Raw genomic sequence first — 24,547 nt, forward strand, 5'->3', positions numbered from 1 at the left:
CATTTTATCCCTAGTGTAATATTTTTATCTCCTTGATATATTTTAAAATTTATTAATATTGGTATTCCTCCAATAATTAATTCTTTTTCAGTTGTTTCTTCGTTTTTTCTTAACGCTTTTGGTAGTTCTGAATTTTGTTGTTCTATTGTTACTATCTCTTGTTCTGGTATTAGTTCTCTTATAACATAATTCTCTTCCTGCCCTGTATTTATTAGTATTAAATATTTTCTTTGGTCCATTATTCCTGTTATATAATAATGATGTGGGTTTATTTCTTCTATTTTTTGTTCTATTAATTTTTGTGGAGTGGTATAATTTATTCTTTTTGATGTACTTCTTGATGTACTTCTTGATGATGTTTCTGGCATTTCATTATTTATTCGTTTTGATGTGCTTAATCTTTCTTTTACTATTTCTAAATCTTCATCCATGTCTATTTCTGTATAACTGTAATCATTGTTGTCTATAACTGATACTATTCTTTCGAATGGATTTTCTATTTTTATTTTATTTATTTTATTTTTAGCTGTTATCTTATGTTTTGTTGTTAAGACATATAGATTTTTACATCTTGCTGTGAATATTTTACTTCCTGGTGCTAATTCTATTCCAGACATTTTCCAGTATAGTACTAATGATTTATCTATATTTTTATCATCTACTGCTACTGAATAGTTAGCACTTATTATAAATTTAAATTTTTGGTATATTAAGTTACCTCTTACGGCACTTATTATACTCTTTTCTATAGGTTGTACAATTCTATCATCTGCCAAGTATATTTCTATAGGGGTATCTATTCCTTCCCTAAAACATGCTTTTATTAGGATCTCCGTTCCTCCTAAGTGTACATATTTTATTGGATTTTTTGCTTTTATATCTTGTATTTCTTTATTTAGTAGTCTTTTATTTAAAATTGGTATTTGTGCTTTACCTTTGATGTATTTACAATCTATTATATGTTCTCTTTGGCTTACTACATAGTATTCTTCTTTTTGTCTTTTAAACCAATTCTTTATTGTTGGTACTTCTAATATTTTGTCTATACTTAGATCCAATTCTTTTCCTTTTATTTGTTCAAATACATTAGCGTCAAATATTATTTTTTGTTCTGAAGATTGTTCATCTTGGTGTTCTTCTTGTTGTATAATTTGTATATCTTTTTCAGTCATAATTTTCTTCATCTGATTCTTCTATATCCTTGTTTATTTCATTTTCAGAGAACTCATTTTCTGATATTTCATATATGCTGTCTTCACTGCTTAATTCATAATCTACATATTCTATTTGTGTATATTTATCATTATCTATTAGTATTTCGGTAATTTGTTTCTTCTTTGGGTTTTTTGGTAATCTACAATCTTTGGCTAAGTGTCCTAGCTTTCCACAATTATAGCAAGTACATTCTGTTAGTTTTTTCTTTTTCCTATATGGTTTTTTATGTTTATAATTTTTTACATAATATCTTCCTCTTGGTTTCTTATATTTATATTTTGAATATTTTGATTTAAATTTCTTTTTCTTTCCTTCTTTTTTGTAATATTTATCTGTGCAGCCAAATTGGGGTGCTATTCTACTTTTACAACATGCCAAATTTTTTACTAATATTTTATCCATTTTTATGTTTTCTTTATATTCTTCACATAATTATATGAACACATTTTGTAGATATTTTATCCTTGCTCCTAATGTATTTGCTAGTCCTGCTTCGTTCCATTTTTTTATTATTTTTGAGCTAAATGGTTCTGGTAATTTTGTAAAATATAATTTTCTTATCTCTTTACTTTCATCCAGACTATATGTTCCTTTATAATAATAATCTCTAAATGCACAAGTATATTCATCTATATAACACATATTACATATTGCTAATTTTGTCATTAGATTCCTATTTGTAATTTTTTCTTTGTTTTGTTCTTCTACTTCTGTTGTCATACTACTAAATTCATTTCTTATTGCTGTTTCATATTTATTTAATATATCTGTAACTGTTGTTGTAGTTGTACCGTCAAGTTTTTTATTACTCCTTAATGTGTCTAAGCTTTCACTTGATAAATTTTGTAACCATAATTTTACAGTTCCTATTAATGTTCTTTCTATATATCCTGGTGTTTCCGTTATTGTTATTTTATTATCTATTAGTTGTTTTGAGATATATCCTATCCATAATTGTATTGTTTTATTTATATCTGCTACACAATCTAGATCTAAAAAATTATATTGTTCAGTTATCTGTCTTGGTGCCCATTTCTTATTTAACCTTTTATCCCATAATGTTTTGTTTCTGTCATATGCATCATAACTTACTCTGTAATAGGTTGGGTTTAATTGTTTTGGATTTTTTATTCCTGATATGCTTGGTTTATCTTCGTTCATATCTCCTGTATTTATTTCTGGGTTTATTTTTATCTTTTCTGTTTTTTCTATAAGTTCTGTGTATGTTTCACTTGTTTCTGAATAGTTTTCTCCTAGTTCTGTGTCTTTATCACTTTGGTCATTTATTTCGTTTATACTTATTTTTGATGGACTCTCCTGTACTTCTTCTAACTGTAATTTGAATCTTTCTATCTCATTTGTTAGTTTTAGTTCTTCTTCTTCTTCTTTACGTTTTTCCTTTTCTTTTAGTTTATTTGCATACATCTGTTTTAGCATCTCTAATTCTTTTTCTAATTCTGTTATTTTAGTGTTTTTTACTTCCTCTATCTGTTGTATTTTTTCTTTAGCTTGCTGTTGTATTTCTTTAATCTCTCGTTTTCTATCTATTTCTTCGTTTTCTTTTGTTATTCTAACCATGGCGGTTAAACTATCCTCTAGTTTTACAGTTTCTTTTTCTAACATTAAGTTTAGGTTATTTCCTATTTTTTTATATCTTCTTCCTAAGTTGGAAAATATTATTGTTATTTTTAATCCTTCTGGATTCTCATATGTTTTCTCTTCTAGTGCGAATTCTTCTTTATTCATCTTTTATCCTTTAGATAACAAACATATTTATATTCTGTTTTAGATATTATATCGATTAATTTAGACAGCCTAGCTTTGTTTATTTTTGTGATACTTAAGTATTCATATTCTATGTATAGTTTCTTTAGTTTCTTTCTAATTTTCTGCGATTTCTTAGTTATTTTAATTGTTTCACTGTTTTGCGGGTTTGTACTATTAATGTCAGTGTTATTTTTCATGATTTGCTTCTTAATATAAATGTTTATTTTTCATAGCTCTGATACCAATTTGGAGGGTCATGTTTTAATACTGAGATTAATACTGAGATGTATACCGGTTGATACATATATCCATGGTTTCTATATTTCTAAGGGTTATTTCTTTCCTGTGAAGTAGAAATGAGGGAAACAAAGCGGTAACTCATGAGACGACTGGCCGGGTCGTCACAGTATCATGCTGAGATTATTGGCTGATTATGGAAACATGTGTTTCATGCATAATAGTTATTTGGTTAAAATATGTTACTTAATCAGCTAGTGTTAGGCTTGCCTAGCCTTAGAGACTATATTTGTTACATCCCGTACTTTAACGTTAGGATTCGTCGAAGTAATAACATATGAGTTGGAAGGGATTAAGGGTATACATGAAGATATGGATGTAAGACCCTGTAAGTTTGAAGAATTTCGGAACTACTATACATTGGCTTGAGATATATTTTCTTTGAAGTAAACCATTTACGATAAAAGTTGATATATACGATTTTATATGGTTGTGATAAGTTTTAAATTAAATACATGACATGTGGGAGTTATAAATGAGGTTTTATTTATTATATGAGTATATAGTATTTTATCATAAGAAAAGTTATCCTTTTTCCGTTTTGAGAATTTATAGTATAAAAAAGAATTTTTTTATTGTAAAAGATATAAATTATTTTCTCACAAGAAAATAAGGTTATCTTTTTACCATTTTAAAAATTAAACATACGAAAAATTTGTACACTTTGTATGAGACTAGGAAAATTAGAATATTGAAAAAATATATGTATTTTTACATGGATGTTTTAATGAAATAATAGTATATATATTTAATTTATATGGTACCGCATTACCATGGGAATATGATGTATAAAGTGTATAAACAAAATAATAGAATTTTAAGTAATTTGAGATAATTTTTAATTACGTGGGTAATTGGTTAATTGTTGGATAATGAGTCATTACCTAATTAATTAATTCAATATTTGAATAATCTTGCCCACCCCCTACGTGGAGCCCCTCACTTTCCAAACAAGTGACTCTTAATCACTTTGGAAAGGTGGCAACCTAAATGATTATGGCAGGACACTTAGCTTCTAAGCGCTGCCATTATGAGAGTTATGATGTTGGATTAGAAAAAGAATTGATATTGTCACGACCCTAGTTTGCCCTCTGTGAACTATCGTGATGGCACCTAATCTCTACGACTAGGTAAGCCTAACAATTTGCAGAAAAGAAAAAATTTACGAAAAAGAAAAAAAATATAAAACATAAATAACAAAAATGAAATAGTGTTTAAGATGCCGCCTGGCATATAACAGTACAAGAATCACAACTTAACACTCCCAATATCCGGAACCCCATGAATTACAAGCTACGAAACATAGTAAAATGCTCTAACCCCGGAAAGTCTATATCAACAGTAAGGATAGAAGGGCTATCCGTACAAGATAGAGTAGAGAGAGAGACTCCTCGGTCTGCGGACGCCGCAGATATACCTCGAAGTCTCCGTGGAATCACCTCGCCTCAAGGATGGCAGGCATGAGTAGAGGTACCTGGATCTGCATATAAAAAACATGTGCATAAAGGGCATGAGTACACCACAGCGGTACTCAGTAAGTGCCAAGCCTAACCTCGGTCGGGTAGTGATGAGGAAAGTCAGGGCCCTACTTAGGTTAAATAAGATATAAGGTTTAACAATGTGAAATAAAACAGAATAATTAAGTGCAAAAGTAAGAAACAACATAGAATAGAAAAACAACAATAACTATAACAGAGACAAAGTAATCACGGAAAGGAGTACAGTTGAACACAGAGATAACAACCAGGAATCTCCCAGGATACCATCATGTAGTCCCCAAATATAAATGTCTAGTGGATCTCTTGGGTGCAGTCCCGTAGTCCAACTCACAATGCACGGGGATCTACCAGAAGTCTGATCTGTAGTCCCAATGTAAATATCCAGTACAGGGGGAATCTACCGGGTGCAGTCCCGTAGTACCAAAGTAAAAGTGCAGGGGGATCTACCGGAATACAAATCCGTAGTCCCAATGTAAACATGTAGGGGGATCTACCGGGATACCGTCCCAAAGTAAACACACATCAACAACACGAAGAATACAAAATTCAATCCAAATTTCATACTAAGGTAAATAGGTACTCCTTGCCTAGCATGTTGCACATAATCAAAATAAGGCAGTTTGAGCAAGTAAAACGATTGGGTCAATTAGACATGCTTCCCTAAGCTAACAACTGCCTTAAATTGCAAGTAGTATAAAACAAGAAAAAGAAACACAATTGAAATTACTTAAAGAAAACAAGATTTGCAACAATTTACACAAGTACGCACTCGTCACCTCACGTACAAGGAATTTCAAATATCAATAATACCAAATCCTAAGGGGAGGTCCCCCACCGCGGCAGCACAAAATCATGTGCGGACAGCACTAGTGGGTTCAGAGGTTTGCAACTCCTCTGGACCTGCAACAGCTATGATTTTAGACCTAAAACATCCCAGAACCTACCCGGAACTCACCCGAGCACTCGGGACTTCAAACCAAACGTACCAACACATCCCATGACATCATTCAAATTTGTTCAAAACTCTGGAATGCTCACGACAATATCAAATCACAAATTTAACATAGGATTCAAGCCTAAGAACTCCAAGAACTCTTAAATTATGCTTTCGATCAAAAAGTCTATCAAATCTCGTCCGAATGACCTGAAATTTTGTAAGCACGTCACATTCAACACTACGGAGCTACTCCAACTTTCGGAATTCCATTCTGACCCTTAGATCAAAATCTCAGTATCGGACCAGAAACCTCCAAAATTCGACTTTCGGCATTCCAAGCTTAAATTAGCTACCGACCTCCAAAACACAATCCGATCACTCCCCTAACCCCGAAATCACCCAATGGAGCTAATGGAACCATCGGATTTCCATTCTGAGGCCGTCTTCGCACTGCCCCGACTACAGTCAACTTTCTAACACTAAAGCTCTCATTTAGGGACTAAGTGTCCCAAAACTCTCTTAAACTCAAAACCGAACATCTCAGCAAAATAAAATAGCATAAATAAACACAGGAAAAGCAGTTAATAGGGGATCGGGGCGTAATTTCTTAAAACGAACGGTCGGGTCGTTACATTCTCCCATACTTAAACATTCGTTCGTCCTCGAACGAGCATAGAAACATACCTGAAGTAGTGAAAAGACTAGGGTAACGGCTGCGCATATCCTGCTTACTCTCCCAGGTCGCCTCCTCGATCGGCTGACCCCGCCACTAAACCTTCACTGATGCGATGTTCTTTGACCTCAACTTTCGAACCTGCCTGTCCAATATCGCCACCAGCTGTCACACCTCCTTTTCCATCTACACCCCGGAAAAGGGTATATGTTAAGGGAGTTTTTCCAATTAAAGGACAATCGAAACGGGATTCATTTATGTAAAGATTCAGATTCGCTACTTGGGAGATTTATGGTGTCCCAAGTCACCGGTTGAATCCCGAATTGAGGAAAAGATTGACTCTGTATTACAGTCCGCGAACCAGAAATCTGAGTAAGGAATTCTATTAACCCGGGAGAAGGTGTTAGGCATTCCCGAGTTCCGTGGTTCTAGAACGGTCGCTCAACTGTTATATTTGGCTTAAATTATCTGATTTTAACAATTATGAACCTATGTGCAAATTTTAACCTTAACCGCTTTTATCTATTTTTAAAGAAAATTGCAACGTCATTAAAACAAGTCTTGAACCACGTCACATAAATGCACCCGTGGTTTTTGGACATACTTTAACATCGTTGAGATTTGGATTTTGGTCACATAAATGCGCACTCGACTTTAATTAAAAGGACGTGACTAGTTCATCAAAGAATGTAAAGGGATTCCTACTTATGTTATGCCAAAGCTTAAACTAATAATTTAATAAAAAATGAACTGGTAGCAGACCACTCACATTTGTTTGTGGAAAGGCCGAGTTAGTCAAAAACCCACGTCTGGTTGCCCATTACTGCAGGCTCAGCATGTGAAATAACTAGGCTCAACTTAAATCCCAGTTTGGCAGCCTGATTGTGGAAGGGGAAGACCATCGAAATTAGGCCAATGATGACAGCCCAATACACGACCCAATAAATATGTTTGAGGCAAATTGCATCATTCAAGAAATTCTAGGATTGAACAAATACTGATAATCTTTGAATCAAATGCAAAGCATATTTTTATGCTAACATAGGTTCCAAAATGAAGATACAATCCTAGGTGCAACAACACACCTTTACACAAATTATTCACCAATTAACAAAACTCAAAGGTCCCTTCCCCTAGTTTATATTAAATTCTGATTCAAGCATAACATATTTGAAACATACCACATGTCATGGAAACTTGCCAAAGAAAAACTAAATATGAAAGGTTAATCTGAATCTGAAAATTTTAAGTCAAAAACCAAGCTCAAACCCCATTCAAAAACCATTTTAAGATAAAAAAGTGCTCATACATGAGCAACAACAGAACTGAAGGACAACTTTAAAACCATTGTGCTGTATTTCAAGCTATATAAAAACATATATAAAATGGACAGTAGGAAATAAACCCAAACCAAGCTTACTCGACCAACCACATGAAGGGTCTAAACCTGTAATTTGAACCACAGCCATGAAACGTACATCCAAATCATCCGATCTTAACTAATTAATTAAGGATCATAATCTTCAATTAACACATGATTATACGAGGTTTACAACATTCCTGAATCACGTATATTCAAAATAAGTTCACCCAACATTTAAATCAAATATACATCTGGGAATGAAATATCCAAAATAAACTAGACTGAAAGCATGAACAATAAAATGATAGCATCGAGCAGAAATTACAACAAGAACTTAATGTTTTTCCTTTAAACTCTAGCTCGGTTCACAGATCTTTACACAAACTTAATCAGGCTTCATTTCCAACATAGTTTCAAGAGAATACCTGGTATGTAGAATAGAAAAATGGGGTAAGCAATCAGCAATAGCAAACAGCAAAATACAGCAGCAGAAAGCCCAACAAAGTAGCTTCAACACCTCAATCCAGAAATCCCAGCAACACGGAGAAAACCAGTAAAAATGGAGAAGAAAAATAGTCCGAAAATCTCTCTTTATTTCTCTTTCTAGATTTGAACTCTCTCTAGTGTTCTTCCACTCTCAATATTTCAGAAAATTTGGTTTTATCTTTTTTACTCTCTCCAAAATGAATTCTGCCCCTGTATATCCAGTGTATCCAGATTGTATATCAAGTGTATACCGCTCTCTCCGCCCTCTTCTTTTTTTCTTCTCCTCTATTTTTTCCTCTTTTTTGAACCCCTTCTTCCTAAATTTTCTGTTCTATTTATAGAAAAAATCTTCTAAATTTTTCAAATTTGTTTTTTAATTATTTTATTATTTTTTAATTAAAAGAAATCTCACTTACAAATTGCTTTTATTTTTTTAGAAAAGGAAATCCCACCTTTATTTACTTTTATTTTTAAAATTCCATCTTTAATTACTTTTATCTTATTTAAAATCCCACTTTTTATTTTTTTAAAAGAGAATCTCGCTTTATTTAACTTTTCTTTAAAAAAAACAAACCACTTTCTTTTCCTTTTTCTTTTAAAAATACTACTTTCATTTACTTTAATTTTTTTAAATTTTCAGATACCTTTATATTTATTTTTTAATTCCAAACTTCTTTTACTTTTTAATTTTTAAAAATTTCCACAAAACTTTTTATTTTTTTAAATTTTTTTACATTCTTTTACTTTTTATTAAAAGAGAATTCCACCTATTTTTACTTTTATATTTTTTTATTCAATACTTCCCTTTTTATTATTTTTAAAATCATTCCCGAATTTATTTATTTTTTAAAAAAAAAAAATATTTTCGGATTTTTTTTATATATAAAAAAAACAAAAAATAATAAAAAAATATTAATAGTGATAATTCACCTTTTAATTTTTTTTGTATTTTTATCCTATAATAAAAAGTGTAATAAAACTAAAATAATAGTGGGTTAAAACACCCTAAAATATTTACATAAAAGAAGTGATAAAAAAATTAAATGTTGTCAAAAATTAGGTGTTCACAGCTGCCCCTCTTTGCTCGAAAATACGAACAGCTTTCGGGCAAAGATAAAGTGAACAATGCGACTAATTTTTGATCATATCGTTACTCAAAAGAGGAAGAAAATAAAAAGGAAAGGCGCAACCGAGTCCTGGTTTTGGACAGCCTACATATCCCTGGTTATAAGGGAATCAGGTCGCATGTAGTTCAGAATTTTCGGTAACTGGGACTACCATGAAGCTGTGGTTTTACTGTTACTGTTGTTGTTGCTGCTGATGCTGCTTACTGACCTCCTTATTACTCCTTAATAAAAAATAAAGAAGTTATACTAAGCTATGGTCTATGAATTACAAAGATTTATTCTCAAACTTGGTCATGGGACTGTTGTTGCCTTGTTGCCTCGCTGTCTTGTTGCCTTGTGTTTCCTCTGATGTTTCTTTACTTCTGATTTGACTTGTATTCTCTCTTGATTGCCGAACTCGAACTGCTTATTTCCTTCTTGTGAGCTTCGCATTATTTTTCCTTCGAAGCTTGAACTGCCTTCTTCTGACCACTGTTGCCTTCCTTCTGATTTCTGAACTTGAATTTATGCTAGGGATTTTTTGTTGTATTCATCTGCTTTACTGACTTCAACAACTACTTAAAAAGATAACGCCTTTCCGTTCTCCAGGCGGGCTCCTGACCTCAAAACTTGAAACGTAAAGACTGAAATGTATTCCTCTGTTATATGGGCGGGCTCTCAACTTCAAAACTTGAAATGTAAAGACTAAAATGTATTCCTCTGTTATATGGGCGGGCTCCCAACTTCAAAACTTGAAATGTAAAGACTGAAATGTATTCCTCTGTTATATGGGCGGGCTCCCAACTTCAAGACTAGAAAATAATACGTCATTCCTCTCTTCAGGCGGGCTCCTGACTTCAACAACAACTTAAAAATAAAACGTCATTCCTCTCTTCAGGCGGGCTCCTGATTTCAACAACAACTTAAAAAATAAAACGTCATTCCTCTCTTCAGGCGGGCTCCTAACTTCAACCAACAACTTAGAAAATAAAACGTCATTCCTCTCTTCAGGCGGGCTCCTGACTTCAACAACAACTTAAAAATATAACGCCATTCCGATCTCCAGGCGGGCTCCTGACTTCAACAACAACTTCTAAAAATAAAGCGACATTCCTTTCTTCAGGCGGGCTCCTGACTTCAACAACATCTTCGAAAAAATAAAAATGCCATTCTTTTCTTCAGGCGGGCTCCTGACCTCAACAACAACTTCGAAAATAAAAATGCCATTCTTTTCTTCAGGCGGGCTCCTGACCTCAACAACAACTTCGAAAATAAAGCGCCAATCCTTTCTTCAGGCGGGCTCCTGACTTCAATCAATAACTTCGAAAAATAAAACGTCATTCCTTTCTTCAGGTGGTCTCCTGACCTCAACAACATCTTCGAAAAAATAAAAATATCATTCCTTTCCTCAGGCGGGCTCCTGACCTCAACAACAACTTCGAAAATAAAAACGCCATTCATTTCTTCAGGCGAGCTCCTGACTTCAACAACAACATCGAAAAATAAAGCGTCATTCCTTTCTTCAGGCGGGCTCCTGACTTCAACAACATCTTCGAAAAAAATAAAAACGCCATTCCTTTCTTCAGGCGGGCTCCTGACCTCAACAACAACTTCGAAAATAAAAACACCATTCCTTTCTTCAGGCGGGCTCCTGACTTCAATCAACAACTTCGAAAAATAAAATGCCATTGTTTCCCCTTACCTCCTGAACCATTTTCCTTCTAACTTGAATTATCTTTCTTCAAAACTACTTCCCTCAAAACTTGTACTGTCTTCCTTCTTCAAAACTACTTCCCTCAAAACTGGTGTCTCATTTCTCTGCGAACTGCTGGGGATAACACTTTTTCAAAAATATGTTATCTTACTCCTTCAAAGACTACTTCCCTTAAGACTGATGTTTCATTCCTCTGCAAACTGTTTCCTTTTGCAAAACTGGTCTTCCTCTTTTTTCTCTTTTTCCTTTTTGTTATCTTCTTCCTTCGAAGACTACCTCCCTTAAAACTCGTGTTATCTTTCTCCTGACATTGCTTTCTTTAAAACTTGTTTTGCCTTCTCCCGAAAAACTGCTGGGGATACCGCTTTTCACCAAACTTGTGTTAGACTTCCCGAAATTTTCGAAATGAACGAAAATTTTTTGCCCCAGTTTGACAATCTTTCTTGTGGCACATCTTTCCGTCATCAGTAACATTCCCTATCCCTGCTTCAAATCAAAGAAAATTTGGTCAGTTTAAAATGTGGTGGTTGGTTGTGATACTCCTGCTGGGGATGCTATCAACCATTTTCCCATCTATGTGTTGTCTGACCATCTTGAAGCTTTGCTGATACCTTCCGTCCTTCTTGACGATTCCTTATTCACAAACCTCTTAACCGTTTTCCCAGTCTCCTTATCTGACCTCATGTATTTTCATGACAGCTGATCTTGCATGTTCATTGATTAACCACTCCCTCCATCGTCTGTGTTACTGAAATACCTTTTTTCGGTGCAGACCCAATATCTTCTTTTGCGGTACTGTCTGTGAATTGGCATTTCCCCAACCTTTGAGTCTCCTATGAATTTCCCAATTTTGTCCATTGCTTTCCGCATTGTTCTTTCTTGATTTTCCGCTGGCCTTGGCCTTATAACCCTCGATTTCTTCTAGGGATATCCTTCTTAACACTGGTCCATCCCTTTGTTAATCTAATCATCGAATATACCCTCGGTTCAATCCCCCTGGCCCTTTATTTGTTGCACTGTCCCTGAATTGATATGAACCAATCTTGGGTATTTTGCACGAACCTCAAAGCACGTTGACTATTACCAGCTCATTGTGCTTGTTCTTTCCTGACTTATACCACTTTGATGTACTAGTCAGATCTCGTCTTGCATAGTTGGAAAGCTGATGGTAAATTTTGAAATCATTTCTTGCTTGCTCTGACCAAAGAGACTCAAGAAGAGGAAATGACAAAGGTAAAAGGAACAGAGTAAAAGGCAAAAGAAAGAGATGACACCTAACAAGAAAACTACAAAATAAAACCTATCAGATGTGGATACCAACTCTATTGGCCATGACATGCACACGTGGCCTATCCTCCGTCATTAATCGCCTTTCACAATCTTCGTCTGGTGCTTTCCTGTATGATTCTCAATCTTTATTCGACTTGTAGTGCCCGAAGGGTTTTCACTATCAAGCCTCTCTCATTTTGGTTTTTCTCTCAACTTATAGCCGCCTCAAGGTGCCCGTGAAGGTTTTCAGCGATAAGACTCTCTCATTTTATTACTTTTCTGCCGGGGATCAGAGTGTTATTCTCGACTTCCATTTGCATGACTTGGCATCTTTCGAAGACTGGTCAAAAATTCTTTCTTGGGACCGTAACGTGGGGTTTTGGATAGGTCTAGAAAGAAAGGGTACTAACGGCTCAAAACGAATCAATTTGGGTTCAACATTTACAACCTTCGGAACCGGATTTCTTTACCTCAGACACAACTTCTGCCCCAGTATCTGCTTGGGGATTTTTGATTTTTTGTTACACTATGACCGAGTCGTGAAGCGCCTACGTATCCTCTTTGAGGAATCAGATTAGACGTAGTTCCCAATTCCTCTTTTTGTTTTCCTTTTCATTTATTTATTATTTCCTTTTCTTTTCTTTTCTTTCTCTTTCTCATTTCTCCTTTCTTCTTTGTCATTTTGTTGTTTTGTTGTTTCTGTTGTTTTCTTTTCCTCTTTTTTTTTTTCTTTTTTTTCTTTTTCTTTTTCTTTATCTTCCATGCTTGTGTTTTCTAATCTTTGCTACTGATTCCGAACGAGGGGTATGAAAGAAAACCAATAAGGCTCAAAGGGTTAACGAAGGATAAAGTGTTTAGATAGAAGAATAAAATGCCTTCGTCATTCCAATCTTCAAAACATGCCAAGCACAAACAACACAATTAAACATTCGCCACATCTTTTGATTGTGCCGGACTTGATAACCATATCCACACATTCGCCTTTTCATTTGTCATTTTTAAAGCACTGTTGGGCAATACTCTCACTTTCGTTACCATGAACGACCCCCTTGTCAATATGGCTATATGTTTTACTTGCCCCAGTTTCACGTGGCTCGAGCTTCAAATGATCTCAAGCTGTTCTTATTTCCCTTAAGTGTCCCGATCATCTCCCAATGGCTTTATAATTAACTCTTAAGATTAGGCCCAAACTGTGCGCGCATGTCATGTCACTAGAATGGGCGTTGAATAAAGACAAAACAAAAGGATAAAAAGAACTAAACAAGGAAGATGACTAGAGGTAACAAAAGCCCGGAATTTGCATTATACAAGCGGTGAAATGGTTCGTATAACGAAACAAGCAAAACAACTGGGGTATAACATTGGAACAAACCTAAAACAATCCTAGACAACACTAAACAAACCACTATGACAAAATGGAAGGATAAGAGGGTTTGACACAAGACAATGTCCAGATTACAACCCTGCAAATAACCCGGACAACAGAAATGATAACAAAATGAACCACCAAAGCTCCGCTCCGGCTGGCCAAGAAAGGGAGCGTCTTCCCAATTACCAAGCACGACATCTTAGCCACTGAGCTTCGCATCAAGACCACTATCTGCTTCAACATCTTCAACTTTAGCCAATATCCTAAGAGGGTTCACATGCTCTTTATTACTATCGTCGATCGCAATCACTCCTTCGTGAATCATTCTTTCTATTTCCCTTTTTAACGAATGACAAATCTCAATGTTATGCCCTGGGACATTGGAATGGTATGCACATCATGTAGTAGGATCAAAGCTTCTTGCAAGCCAGCATATTCGGGGAGCGGCTCAATCAGGACAGCATGCTTTAGTCTTTCAAACAAACTTGCATAAGATTCTCCGATAGGGGTGAGAGCCTTTCCTCGTTTCAGTAACCTCTTGTTCCTAAATGCTTGATTTCGCCTAAAATCTGATCCAAGGGGTTTCTGGTGTGCTCGTGGGGGTGGATAGGCATTTTGTGGAGCTGGGTACTTGGAGAGTGAAGCATGTTTTTGGGAGTCCCGTGGAGAGAAGTAGCGTTGGAAAAATATAGCTGGACGACGAGTGATGGAGCTTCTCGGGTGGCTGGGAAAACTGTCATAAGTGGGTAGATATGGAGAGTATGGAGGATCGTCCGTTATTGTGTTAGGTGTTTGGGTAAGGATAGAGTTCAGGAAGCTAGGCGGTGGCGGGGGTGGTGCTTTCCCAGTCATCCATGCCCGATACATGTCTGCCACATGCTGTCTCAACATTTTTACCTCTTCTACCAACCCGTAGTCCTGTTCAACCAGCTGTTTTCGGGCATTGGTACCAACCCACTCAGTTCTGTTGTTCTCTGCCATTGTCTTTTGCCTTTGTGTTGCAGGGAAGCGTTACTTTAGTACCACAACCAACCACCTTTCTGGAGATTGAAAGAGAACAAAATGGGAGTAACCCGGTAGCGTTAGGGTTTTTAACAGATAGAAAACACACATTGAGGATGCAATGCAACTAGACAGTTAACCCTTTCTATCATGCATTTGCTTCAGTTACGTGTATCATTCCAACTTCTTATAATTGTGCTCCTTCTGAACGCCTCCCAATCCTTCCTTTATTTTCTTTGTTTTCTCATTTTCTCTTTTCTATATATATATATATTTTTTTTTCTTTTTGATGGTGGTCGAATCTTATGTGGATTGCCTACGTATCATGTCCCCGCATGAATCAGACCGTGCGTAGTTCTGATAGATAAGTGCCAAAATGACTGATAAAATTTTTTATTTTCTTTTTTTTTTCAAATTTTTCATTAAAGAAAAATGTGTTTATTGAAATGACCCATTACAATATTAACGGACTCTAAAAGACATTGTCATCAAAATGGCAATACAACTTAAAAATAGACTAACAAACTCTGACTGACAAGTACTCCCTTTTTTCTTTTTTCTTTTTTCTTTTTTTTTTTTTAAAATTCATAAAATATCCGGTCTTGTCAATACGGCTTTTCAGCACTTCGAAGAAGATTTAAAGGTTGTGTTTGCTAACAAGTCAAAACCTTAAAAATGACCAAAGGTGGTGTTTATGCAAAGTCAACCTTTCGGTATCCCTTTTTGGGAACATTCGGCTATTTTTGACGAAAATTAAAATTTTGACATTTTTGGCTATTTTTGCAAAAAAGGAGGTTGGACCCGATGAGGGTTGCCTACGTATCACACACCCTGTGAGAATCAAACCGGCGTAGTTCGGGCCGATAAAACAAACTTCTTTTGAAAACAAGACTCTTTTTCATTGGCAAATAAAACTTTTTTTCATAAACAAAAACCTTTTTTTTCTTTATTTTTTTTTTCTTTTCTTTTTTTTTTTCATTTTCTCAAAAATTCGGCAGAGTTTCGACACTATTTGGACACTAGTTTTCAAAACAGGCAATTTAACTCTTTTTATCCCTCGTACCTCTATCTCTCTTTCCTCAAAATATTCAAAAGTTGGTCAGCATGCAAGTCCGAAGCAAACAAATGCACAAGTAGCAAGTAAGATGCATCAGGATGGTCCTTTTCCATTTCAGGTTGCTAGTCCTAGACAGACCCAACCCCTGTGTTGAGTCCCCTATGTCAAATGCAACATGATGCAAATAATCGTTCCTACTAGGGATCATGCATGAAGTCACGTTATTCTAGGTTCAAAGCCTATGTATTTGTTATAGACTGTGTACTCGAGCGGACAACTCGAGTCGAGGAGGGGGCAACGTACCGGGGACCCGCGGGATTGTCCGGCTTTGTAACTTGTCCGGCCTCTTTCTTATTTCAGGGTATGACACTAACAGAATAGGGAGTCTCAACCAGTAAGCACATCCCCGGAGGTAAGAAGAGAAGGATTTCAGCACAGTTTATATACAGTTCAGATAATATCAAAGCGGTAAAAGCATCATTTAGCACATTAAGCCCGAACATGTAAAACAATCACATAAAGCCAAATCTAACAGTTTATCTAAGCTCGAATTCTGAACCCTGAACCAAAAGTTCTGGGTTCTCGATCCCCAGCAGAGTCGCCAGAGCTGTCACACCTCCTTTTCCACCTACACCCCGGAAAAGGGTATATGTAAAGGGAGTTTTTCCAATTAAAGGACAATCAAAATGGGTTTCATTTATTTAAAGATTCAGAGTCACCACTTGGGAGATTTATGGTGTCCCAAGTCACCGATTGAATCCCGAAACGAGGAAAAGATTGACTCTGTATTATAGTCCGCGAACCAGAAATTTGAGTAAGGAATTCTGTTAACCCGGGAGAATGTGTTAGGCATTCCCGAGTTCCGTGGTTCTAGCACGGTCTCTCAACGGTTATATTTGGCTTAAATTATCTGATTTTAACAATTATGAACCTATGTGCAAATTTTAACCTTAACCGCTTTTATTCATTTTTAAAGAAAATTGCAACGTCATTAAAACAAGTCTTGAACCACGTCACATAAATGCACCCGTGGTTTTTGGACATACTTTAACATCGTTGAGATTTGGATTTGGGTCACATAAATGCTCACCCGACTTTAATTAAAAGGACGTGACTAGTTCACCAAAGAACGTAAAGGGATTCCTACTTATGTTATGCCAAAGCTTACACAACAACAACAACAACAACAACAACGACCCAGTATAATCCCACAAGTGGGGTATGGGGAGGGTAATATGTACGGAGACTTTACCCCTAACCCAAAGGGTAGAGAGGCTGTTTCCAGGAGACCCTCGGCTCAAAAAAGCAATAGGAGTCGATATATTAGTACCATAAAAATGCATAATAAAATAACAACAATATAAGAGATATGAAATACAGAATACGAAATACGAAATTGATGGCTGGTATAGTAAAACTAGCAGGTAAAGCACTGCATCAATAAAAAATAAACTGGCAGCAGACCACCCACATTTGATTGTGGAAAGGCCGAGTTAGTCAAAAACCCACGTCTGGTTGCCCATTACTGCAGGCTCAGCGTGTGAAATAACTGGGCTCAACTTGAAGCCCAGTTTGGCAGCCTGATTGTGGAAGGGGAAAACCATCGAAATTAGGCCAATGATGGCAGCCCAACACACGACCCAACAAATATGTTTGAAGCAAATTGCATCATTCAAGAAATTCTGAGATTGAACAAATACTGATAATCTTTGAATCAAATGCAAAGCATATTTTTATGCTAACATAGGTTCCAAAATGAAGATACAATCCTAGTTGCAACAACACACCTTTACACAAATTATTCACCAATTAACAAAACTCATAGGTCCCTTCCCCCTAGTTTATATTAAATTCTGATTCAAGCATAACATATTTAAAACATACCACATGTCATGGAAACTTGCCAAAGAGAAACTAAATATGAAAGGTTAATCTGAATCTGAAAATTTCAAGTCAAAAACCAAGCTCAAACTCCATTTAAAACCCATTTTAAGATTAAAAAAAGTGCCCATACATGAGCAACAACAGAACTGAAGGACAACTTTAAAACCATTGTGCTGTATTTCAAGCTATATAGGAACAGATCTAAAATGGACAGTAGGAAATAAACCCAAACCAAGCTTACTCGACCAACCACATGAAGGGTCTAAACTTTTAATTTGAACCACAGCCATGAAACGTACATCCAAATCATCTGATCTTAACTAATTAATTAAGGATCATAATCTTCAATTAACACATGATTATACGAGGTTTACAACATTCCTGAATCACCTATATTCAAAATAAGTTCACCCAACATTTAAATCAAATATACATCTAGGAATGAAATATCCAAAATAAACTAGACTGAAAGCATGAATAATAAAATGACAGCATCGAGCAGAAATTACAACAAGAACTTAATGTTTTTTCTTTAAACTCCAGCTCGGTTCACAGATCTTTACACAAACTTAATCAGGCTTCATTTCCAACATAGTTTCAAGAGAATACCTAGTATGTAGAACAAAAAAATGGGGTAAGCAATCAGCAACAGCAAACAGCAAAATACAGCAGCAGAAAGCCCAACGCAGTAGCTTCAACACCTCAATCCAGAAATTCCAACAACACGGAGAAAACCAGTAAAAATGGAGAAAAAAATAGTCCGAAAATCTCTCTTTGTTTTCTCTTTCTAGTTTTCTCTTTGTTTTCTCTTTCTAGATTTGTTCTATTTATAGCAAAATTTTCGAAATTTTTCAGATTTGTTTTTTTATTATTTTATTATTTTTTAATTAAAAGAAATCCCACTTACAAATTGCTTTTATTTTTTTAGAAAAAGAAATCCCACCTTTATTTACTTTTATTTTTAAAATTCCAACTTTAATTACTTTTATCTTATTTAAAATCCCACTTTTTATTTTTTTAAAAGAGAATCTCACTTTATTTAACTTTTCTTTAAAAAAACAAACCACTTTCTTTTCCTTTTTCCTTTAAAAATGCTACTTTCATTTACTTTAATTTTTTAAAATTTTCAGATACTTTTTATATTTATTTTTTAATTCCAACCTTCTTTTACTTTTTAATTTTTTAAAATTTTACAGAACTTTTTTTTTTAATTTTCTACATTCTTTTACTTTTTTTAAAAGAGAATTCCACCTATTTTTACTTTTATATTTTTTTTATTCAATGCTTCCCTTTTCTTATTTTTTAAATCATTCCCGAATTTTTTTAAAAAAAAATAATATTTTCGGATTTTTTTTATATATAAAAAAACAAAAAATAATAAAAAAATATTAATAGTGATAATTCATCTTTTAATTTTTTTTTGTATTTTTACCCTATAATAAAAAGTGTAATAAAGCTAAAATAATAGTGGGTTAAACCCCCCTAAATATTTACATAAAAGAAGTGATAAAAAATTAAATGTTGTCAAAAATTAGGTGTTCACACCAGCTTCTCAACATAAGATAGATACTTGTCCAACTGGACTTAACTGAAATCCAACACATGCGATGAATCACCGTCATACCTCCGGAGCATCGAAACATAAAATACCGGATGAACTCCTGCCAAGCTGGGAGGTAAGGCAAGCTCATAAGCAGCCTCCCCAACATGCCTTAATACTTCAAAAGGGCCAATAAACCTCATTGTTCCCATGTTGAGGAAGAAGCGGATGGAAAACCATAGTTCCATGACATCAAGGAGTACTTGACAACATGGGAATATCCAGAACTTGCCAACGCTACTCAGAAGCGCACACTTCCTAGGTTATCCAGCAACTTCTTTCACAGTGGAGGAATCATGTACAGGAGGACTCCCGATTTGGGTTTACTAAGGTGTGTCGAAGCAAAAGAAGCATCCAGGCTATTGGACGAAGTGCATGCAGGGACCTGCGGGCCGCACATGAATGGTTTTGTCTTAGCAAAGAAGATACTCCGAGTAGGGTATTTTTGGATAAATATGGAAACAGACTGTATTCGGACACAGGTTCATCTTAGTGGCAATCGATTATTTTACCAAATGGGTCGAAGCAGCATCATACAAGGCGGTCACTAAGAAGGTTGTGACAGATTTCGTCCGCGACCGCATCGTTTGCCGGTTCAGAATTCCGGAATCAATCATCACCGATAATGGTTCCAATCTCAACAGCGACTTGATGAAAGCAATGTGGGAAACATTCAAGATCAAACATAAGAACTCTACAGCCTACAGGCCTCAGATGAATGAAGTTGTGGAGGCAGCCAACAAGAATATCAAGAAAATACTAAGGAAGATGATCGAAAGGTACAAACAATGGCATGAGAAATTATCATTTTCCTTATTGGGATACCGCACCACAGTCTGCACATCGACCGGAGCAACTCCCTACATGCTGGTTTATGGTACAGAGGCGGTCATCCCCGCCGAGGTAGAAATTCCCTCCTTAAGGATCATACAAGAAGCAGAGTTGGATGATGCAGAATGGGTGAAAGGTCTCTACGAGCAGTTAGCCCTTATAGATGGGAAAAGGATGAATGCAGTTTGCCACGGTCAGTTGTATCATAACAGAATGTCCAAAGCCTTCAACAAAAGAGTTAAGCCGAGGAAGTTTACACCAGGGCAGCTGGTGTTGAAGAAAATATTCCCACATCAAGATGAAGCCAAGGGAAAAGTCTCTCCCAATTGGCAGGGTCCGTACATAGTTCACCGGGTTCTAACTGGAGGAGCCCTTATTCTTGCAGAGATGGATGGAGAAGTCTGGCCAAATCCAATCAATTCAAATACAGTGAAACGATATTATGTGTAACCACTTATGATTCCCTTTATGATGTAATTTGAACTACGCCTGACCTGATTCTCGTTTAAGAGAGGATATGTAGGCAGCCCTACAGGTTCGGTCACAATTTAATAAAAAATTCCATTTTCTCCCGCTATTGGAACTTGGGCAGAATTTTGAGGAGGACCCTCAAAATTCCGAAGTTGATTTTAGTCCATGCATCGCCAGAAACACCATCCCAGTAAACTGGGACAAAATTTTAAGGAGGACCCTCAAAATTCCGAAGATAAATTTTTTTAGTCATTCAGCACAGCCATTAGAAATGTCCGCTCCGCAAACTAGGGCAGAATTTTGAGGAAGACCCTCAAAATTCCAAACCGGAAAGAGGTTGCAATGTCTTGAACCACGTCGCAACTGTTGGTTCATCTAAAGAAAACTATTTTCGATTATATACTTAGGTTATATTTACTAAATCATGCATAATATTATCCGAATTGCTATTGTTTAGTGACGCTACCCCAATGACACACAACGTCAAGAGCCCGAGGAAGACTGTCACGACCCAAAATTCCCTCCGAAGGAGTCGTGATGACACCTAGTCTCTAAACTAGGTAATCCTAACATTTACTGAAATAACATTGATATTTATTAACTTCAAATGAAATTTCTCTAAACACTTTACAATTCCCAAAACCGGTAGTACAAGTCACAAGCCTTTCTAAGAGTAGTTATACAAAATAAATACATCACTGTTCCGAAAGAAAGGAAACAAATGAAAATAAGTACCGTTGAAGGTGACTCTGAGAACTGCGAATGCTGCAGCAGGTTTACCTTGATTTTCCACCGCAACGAATAGCTACTATCGATCAAATACCTGGATCGGTACACAAAATATGTACAGAAGTGTAGTATTAGCACAACCGACCCCATGTGCTGGTAAGTGCCTAGCCTAACCTCGGGGAAGTAGTGACGAGGCTAGGACCAAACTACTAAATAAACCTGTGCAATATAGCGTACAAAAATAATACGAAGAAGATACCGATGATGGCAACAATGATCAACCAATGATATAAAAAGCAGGTAACAAGATTACCATAAATGTTTCTCAATAATTAATAAGTACAAGTGCAATCAACTAATCAAGTCCTTCAAATATAAATCTTTTCCCTATAAATCCTTCAAGTAATAATCTTTAAGATAATATGCTTTTCAATAAATATCCTTTGAATATATTTCCTTCAAATAAATCTCTTTCAAATAAGCATCTTTCGAATATAATTCTTTCGAGTAAAGGTCACCTTGTGACGCCTCATTTCATAATCATAAATAATATAGGTCTAAGCCCACTTTTATATCTTTCACGACATCTCGTGCCCATATTTATATCACAACCACACGGACAACTCACGTGCTATTAAATAAAACCATAATATTTTCCCTGGCACCTCGTACCTATATCATAATTTGTCATTAATATAAATCATCATATTTTTTTTCCGGCACCTTGTGCCCACATGTCTCTGTCTCACATTTCGCAACAACATTCTCATGTTACTCAATTCATAGGGTCCATAACCCAATACAATCAAGAATGTTCCAAGAGCCTCATTTACTTAATATAAAGTAGAGTACAACTTCCAACCCAATTAGGAATCAACGAAGAAATGATGAAGTTATTTCTAGAAATAATTTGAGTAAATAAAATACCCTTTTTAGTAAATGTACAATTGTTGAAAATTTAAGTATTGAAAGCTTTATATAAATGCAGCGAGATATTGAAAATACTGTAAGTTCTAACACATAGGATCACAACACAGTAAAGGAATTCAAATAGTTTAAGCACATGAATTGATAACAATAAATAAACACAACAAATAGAAAGTGCACGACATCACCATTATAAGGAATCAAAATCCAGCCACTAACAAGAATAAGGAAAACAAAGGCAGATTTCACTTTCAGATCACATCGTGTTGCAGGCGTGCAACCCGATCCCATTTCTCATATATCTTGTGGTAGGCGTACCACCCGTTCCCATTTTATTATATCTTGTGGTAGGCGTACCACCCGTTCCCATTTCATTATATCTTGTGGTAGGCGTACCACCCGCTCCCATTTCATTATATCTTGTGGTAGGCGTAAGACCCGTTCCCATTTCTTTATATTTTACGGTAGGCGTACCACCTGCTCCCATTTCATTATATCTTGTGGTAGGCGTACCACCCGCTCCCATTTCATTATATCTTGTGGTAGGCATACCGCCCATTCCTATTTCATTATATCTTGTGGTAGGCGTACCACCCACTCCCATTTCATTATAATCATACACGGCATCACCCTTCGTGCTTTACACTCTTTCCTTACCAATAACAATGCACAGCATCACCCTTCGTGCTTTATCACTTTTCCTTACCCAAACAACAATCACAAACAATGGGACGAGGGGATAAACAAGATTAAAATAAGAATCCCGGCAAGGGAACAACAATCAACTAATTAAATCCCGGCAAGGGAACAACAATCAATAATATCAACTTCTCGTCAAGGAATCAATAATATCAACAAACATCACGGCAAGGGAACAATGATATCTCAACAATATCCCATCAAGGAAATAATAATATCAACAAGCATCCCGGCAAGGGAACAATAATATCAAACAAACATCTCGGCAAGGGAACAATGATGATAATAATATGTGAGGCATAATAAAACCACAACAGAGTCGTAACAATTTATAACACAAGACTCACGGGCATGCTTGACACAAACATATAGATACTCGTCACCGTGCCTATACGTCGTACTCAACAAATAACACATAGAAAATATGACACAACTCCTAATCCCTCAAACAAAGGTTAGACCAAACACTTACCTCGCTTTGCAACCAATTTAAGATTCCAATAAACCTTTGCCTTGCGAATTCATGTCCGAAAGCTTCAAACCTTGTCATAATAATTCAATATACTCAATACAAATCGTAGGAATTAATTCCATATGAATTTACTAATTGTTTCCGGATAAAATCCGAAATATATTTTAAAATTCAATAGTGGGACCCACATTATGAATCCCAGAAAAACTTACGAAATCCGAATACTCGTTTCGATACAAGTTCAACCATACAAAAATTATCGAATTCCGATATCGGATTGAATTTCAAATCCTCAATTAAAGTCTTTGAAGATTTCAACCATTTTCAACCTAATATTTACCCATATGAACTCAACAATCTTCCAACAAACCTTACTTGTACTTATATGTATTTATAATAATCTTACACCCAAGAATCATACTCCTAATCACCCATCTTTACCCCAAACTCGAAATGAAAGACTAGGGTATGGAAATCCTTACCTCTTAGATGATGATCTTGTGATTGAGTTTCATTGATTCTTGAAGATTGATGCAAGATTGGATGATTTGAATGTTGGGTTTCCTCCTTCTCTCTCTAAAATGCCCTCACCTCTCTCTAGAATGCTTAGAAAATCACTCCAAAGTGAACCCCAAAGCCTATTTATCAAAATGGGGTCGGGTTATAAAAATAGGGGAATTAACCATCCGAAATCAGGTATGCGATCGCAGAATGGACCGCAAAATAAGAATGTGGGCCGTAGAATGCATCGCAAAATAGGTGCCCAAAACTGGGCAACACTGGCCCAGTCTGTGACAGATCTACAATCGCAGAGTCAGAATGCGGCAGATTTGCGATCGCAGATTCGACACAGGATCGCATATTTCTACACTTTGGTAATTCGATCATAACTTTGTGTAGGAATGTCCAAATGACAAACGGTTTGAAGAGTTGGAAGCTAGACTCAGAGATCTTTAATTTTATAGGTTTTTCATCATACAACTACCTATATATAGGTATATATGCTTATCCAAAGTGATTTCTTGTGCATACTCATTTGCAACCTTAGTCTATTATGAAATTTTCCAACTTGGGTTAGACATAGGGCCTTCCTTAGACCCCATACATCTTATAGTATGCCTCATACACTTGTTCTCATATCCAATTGGTATCCATAATGGTAATAGACCCCTTCCACATA

Source organism: Nicotiana sylvestris, chromosome 11, assembly GCF_000393655.2.
Source record: "Nicotiana sylvestris chromosome 11, ASM39365v2, whole genome shotgun sequence".
NCBI classification, from domain to species: Eukaryota; Viridiplantae; Streptophyta; class Magnoliopsida; order Solanales; family Solanaceae; genus Nicotiana; species Nicotiana sylvestris.